Here is a 6,000-nt window from a genome sequence, read left to right as displayed (position 1 = left end):
TTATTTCCCACGTTAAATAGTACAATCATTATTAGTTACATAATCGCCGTTGCCCATTAGCAAAACGAACAGAAAGTTGACACCATAGTTGAAGCAGCATGAAAACCTACCTTGTCAAGCATACACATAACCAATAACTATTTAAGAAATAACTGATGCAAAAGAGAGACAAAAGATACCATAGAGACAGTCAAACTCATGAATCGAAAATAAACTGACAACACTATGGCTAAAAATGAAAAAGACAAAAGGACAAACAATAGTACACATGACACAACATAGAAAATGCAAGCTATACTTTATTGTAGTTTAAACATTGATTGGCATTATATTCGTGATAATGTGAAGGCTAAAATAACACGAATATAATGCCTACCCATGTTTAAACTACAATTAAGTATAGCTTGCATCAATTATTTCGATTCTGAAATAGGACAATTAAGGTAATTTCTATCTCCGATAAGTATAAGTTTAAAAGCGTTCGTATGAATTTCTTTCTTTTTGTGTAAAGAAGCAAATGGCTGGAACTGTTCTTTTTCAGATGAAGGAGTTTGAACAGCCTGCAATAACGATTGTCGTATCTAGGTCAAATATGTCAATTTCGGAATGCTACATGTTACATTCATAATAAATGAATTAGTAACATCATTTTTGGATTAGTTAGAGCATTGGTTTGTTAACAAGACGAAAGAAACACGTTATATTAACATTTTATGTAACTTATATTGCTCAATATGGATTGTATGTACTTAACAGAAAAAAAATGTATTTGGTTGTTCTATCAAGGCAATACAAACGATTTATCCATCAACATATCATCTATGCTAATAAAAAGTTATTCTGGACGTAGATAAAGAGCTGATTTTGTTTTCTCATTTGTGTGTCATTTTTGTGAATAAGATCTAGGATTTGAAAAACAAAAGCACAAACAACAGACCGTAGCTTTCACCAGGTCAAATTGCGTTTTCTGTATAGTAAGATGAATATGATCATGATTTAGTATTATCCTTAAAATCAATTACAAAAAAGTATCTCCATGAGAGAGTTGAGTTAAACAGATGGTGGACACAGTATTACAAAACTTAATGCTTTAAAGGTCACTTCTAATGAGATAATATTGTAAATATTTAGATCTGCCCTACAAAGGGCAGTTTCACAAAGCAAAAACAAATGGTTTGGTATCACTTGGAGTATGATGTGTTAGGTTTTTTTCTATGTTTTGTCTTCTGTACTATTTTTTGTCTGTTTGACTTTTTATTTTGAAGCCATGGCGCTGTCAGTGTATGTTTTATCTATGAGTGTGACTCTCTTGTATCTTTCGTCCCTCTTTCAAACATTCTTGTTTTAATATTTCTTTTTTTTTTCAGTGAAATCATTAAGTGCGAAATTTGCAGTGGGTAGGTACTATAGTCTTTTAATATATATAGCCAAGATTTTGCATAAAAAACAGGATTGTATTATCATATTTCATTCGTTGTGAAAATCTATCAGTTAACATTTGTTTGAACAAATGTTCTACTGAGGATCAGTGAATACCTTATAAAACTATATCAAATATAAAGAGAAATTTCATCCTTAAAATAACATTAAGTACAGAACTACAATGTTTTTGTATATCTGTAGGCATTTTTGTTTTTGCTATCAAATGAAGCCAGCATACAGTGTTCGTATTGTTTTTGTTGAGTAATACAATCTTTCACATTTCACAATAATTTCCTGAAGAATTTGCTAAACATTTATAAACGGAAAGTGCTTTATTTAATATGTTTAAACAATATAAAAAAAAAACGCAAATGTGTGTTTTTATTTTACATTTTTCAGTATGACTACAACTTACACAAAAAAACAAAATCAACTATTTCCATCATAATATAATTTTATTAAACGAGTACTATGTTAATGTATTGCAGACGCATGCCCTTTATCGGAGAGGTTTAAATGAGTCAAGAAAAATGTGTAATCTTTCTCCAAAATATAATAAAGATGTTTCCAATGCTGTTTTGAAATAGTGTAGTAACTGATGAGGAAAGTATGATTCAAATGACAACAAACTTATGTTTAAATAAATGTTACTTTTTATTGTATGTTGAACATAATAATTGTTTATCAGTTTTTTCTGTTAGTTGATACCGTTTGATTTTGTCAATCTATATAAGATAATGTTGATTCATTATTATTCGTTGGATACAAATCTTCGTGGGTTTGGTGGGTAAGGGTAGACCACTAAATTAAATGTTCAACGAATAACAAATTTTCCATAAGCGCGTATGCATACTTCTGCAAAACCGCGAAATAAAATATCAACGAACATATAAGTTTTTATGAATCAACGAAAATTGATATCATCGAAAATAAATGAATCCACAATACCTTAATATTGATATTGCGGTCAGTTGTATCTTTGTTTTGTTTAGATCTTAACATTAAACGAAATGCCATATATAAATTTCTATTCATACTACTTAAGTTATAATGTTTAGGTAGAACTGAAACATCGTTTACCCAATTCAAGAGTCTAAAAAACTCATGGAATGGCAACTCATGCCATTGCAAAGCATGTGCTTAGATTTTAATTGATTATTAATGTTACAGCTTTAAAACACAATAATGCTGATTTTTTTTGTGATTCTTGGATTAGACTTTTTTATAATTTGTGATAACTGTGCTTTAGTTTTTATGTTGCTTTTAAATTAGTGCTCATGCATGTGTATAACATATAGTATTTAAATAAGTGCAACCTAAATGTGCATGAAATGCATGTTATATGTCTTTTATATTTTAATATAATAATTGTGTATGATTATCATTTAAATGTATGTATGTGACGGTTATAAAAGCTAAGAGAACTTATGTTTATTTGTTATGTAACTAAATTGAATGTATATTTTTTGATGCTGTATATATTGATTAATTGAGTTGTTTTAATAATCTATTTTAAAACAATAGATAACTAAAATAAAAGTATTGCACGTAAAATTAACACATGTGGCTTATTTATTCTGACTTTTTACCAAATACAACAACATCTTATCATACATGTATGCTCGATGAATATAAGAAGGAATAATACATTATCATGAAAACAATACATTTTAACCGACAAAACAATTTGTTTATTATTCAATAAGGAATATGGGCGAAACTGCAGTTTATATATCCTAACATTAGCATAAAGTGTACAGGATTGCAGGTACAATGCAATGCATCTTATAACATGTTTACACATTATGTGATAAAAGTAAGTTTGTCGCATTGTAAGACCATATAATTTGATAATTTTGTGTGAGTTTATGCAGGTATAAAATTACTTTGAAGCATTTGCTTGTTGTCCTAATTGATGAGAACCAGTTTGCTTTAAAACCAGGTTTAATCCTCCATTTTTTCATATACGAAAATGCCTGTATCAAGTCAAGAATATGACATTTTTGTCCATTCGTTTGAAGTGTTTGAGCTTTTGATTTTGTAATTAGATAAAGGAATTTCCTTTTTTGAATTAATTATTTTATAGATCGGAGTTCAGTATTTTGTGATTTGGATTTTTTTTTTTGGTGAAATCGGATAATGAAATGTTATTTAATCTTTTTGAGACGCAATGACGGATAATTTCAAAAATCAGTCATAAAAAAAATGTATGTAAGACAACAAAGGGACTATCACTTTGAAAACAGATAAATTAAGCATCGAAAACATAAAACAAACTCTTAAAAAACGGGACACGAGGGGGAAATAAAAAGAAAAAGAAAATTCGTGCCAAGACATATAATATATGGTAAATACACAAATATCTGTTGTCTTTAAAATTGATACAGTTTTCTACAATAACCTTGCAAATCTCTAATGTGTCGAGGAAAACCTTTTTTTAAGGGACCGGTCAAAATTTCTTGATGCATGGGACCGGTGCAAACTGTAATGGGACAAGCACTTTTTGCAGTGTTTACAGGAATGGGACTCAATGTTTTTTCATTATTGGCAAGCATGGGACATGAACTTTTTGAAACAATGTCTGTAAATGAAAAAAAATCTCCATTTCATATGCTTTAGAAGTTTCAATAAAAAGGAATGTGGTGTATAAACCAGCCATACTTTTAAGAAAATTGACAAAATGTGTGATTTCCATGTACTTTGTATACAAATTATCTCCCTTGGATTGAAACAGAAATTTTGAAAATGGCCAAGCAATTAAAAGTGCTACTTCAACTATAATTAAACAAAATAAATTGTTTTAATGTTTCTGTTTTATTTTGTACATGTAGACCATAATTCCTTAAACAAAACAAAAATCTAACATGCTCAGAAATGATGTTCAGTGATGACCCCCTGAACTACCTTAATCATAACTGTTATTATCATGATTATGCAAATTCAACAGACATTGTAGAATGAAAACTCTTTTTTTTTATAATACAACCTGGCTGTAGAAAAAGAATGTTTGTGGAAATTTAACAAATACAGTAGCATACTACCAAAAGAAATGATTGGAATATTCCGATTCAAAGGTCACAACAAATCTGGAACCCACACCCAACAAGCTCTGAATAGCCCAGATATACATATATAATCACTCAAGCTGCATGCATGTATATGTTGAGATAGTAAATTTTACTTTTTTCCACTTTTAAAAAAATGTTTAAAATACAATATTGTTGTAAGTGGAAGTTGGAGATGTTTACTTCTTTAATTTTGATGCTATTTTCACATTCCTCTCGTTTTAAATTTGAAAATTTAACTGTCTCGAGATGTTCACTTCTTCTGGTATGACTATTCAAATAATGGGGATAGTTTTATTCTAAGCAGAAAAAAAATCATATTTTTGTAATTTTTGTTTTTGGGAAAATTTACCTACCCACTGTTAATTTAGAATAGTTAGATTCTAAATTAAGCTGCAATTTTTTTGAAAAAATGTATTCTACCATACACTTCATACATGTTAATTGTTTAATATTGCATGTATCATTTATTATAATCAATAACATATTGTCATCTGTTTGGGCTCCTGTGTTGGCAATAACATATGCTTATGTATTGTTTTGTTTACATTATAATAGCAAAATAGATACAGTTCACACATAGTAGCATTATTTTTCAGCTATCCAAATACATTGTAGCATGAAATGTATCCACAACTTGGATCACGTTTTTGTGCTTTAACATGGGACACACACTTTTTTACTAGGTAAAGTGCATGGGACAAGCATATTTTTATTCTGTCAGTAGCCATGGGATCAAGAGAATTATTTCAGACAATTTTCTTTTTGCACCGGTCCCATGCATCAAGAAATTTTGACCGGTCCCTAAGTTAACATATTGGAACAAATGATAGAAAAATACACATAAGTGAAGATTGTCAGCTTGAAACACATTTACTCTTTTTCAAAAGATCTCCAATCAACACACAAAGTAAATTGAAATATATTAGTAACGACTGACGTGGACAGTGTTTCATGATTAAGGAAGCAGTTACCAATTAACACCTTCCATAAATGATTTAAAAAACACAATCAAATAAGTTAAATTGCCCTTTAACTGTTCATACTCATCACCCGAACGTATGATACAATATTACTTGAAGTTAACGTCTAATACACAATATGGTGCCTAATCTAGGTACGATCACCATTGACTAAAAGTTGAAGTTACCTGGTGTTACCCATAATTGCAGTGCTCTTTGAATAGTAGTTTGAACAAGGTTACATAATTAAAATAAAAACATGTAATAAAAACGTCATACTAGTCACTGTTGTATTATACAAACTTTATATTTAAGAATTTCACACATCACAAATAATCAGAATACTATTTACATTGATGACACATGTGATCATAAATATAATAGTTTTATACCTTAGCTGTATTTGGAAAACTTTTAGAAATTTTGGCCCTCAATGCTCTTCATCTTCGTACTTTATTTGGCCTTTTTAACTTTTTTGGATTCGAGCGTCACTGATGAGTCTTTTGTAGACGAAACGAGCGCCTGGCGTATATACAAAATTTAGTCCTGGT

The sequence above is a fragment of the Mytilus trossulus genome, chromosome 11, assembly GCF_036588685.1.
Source record: "Mytilus trossulus isolate FHL-02 chromosome 11, PNRI_Mtr1.1.1.hap1, whole genome shotgun sequence".
NCBI classification, from domain to species: Eukaryota; Metazoa; Mollusca; class Bivalvia; order Mytilida; family Mytilidae; genus Mytilus; species Mytilus trossulus.
The sequence above is the reverse complement of the archived record's forward strand: the minus strand, read 5'-3'. Positions refer to the sequence as shown.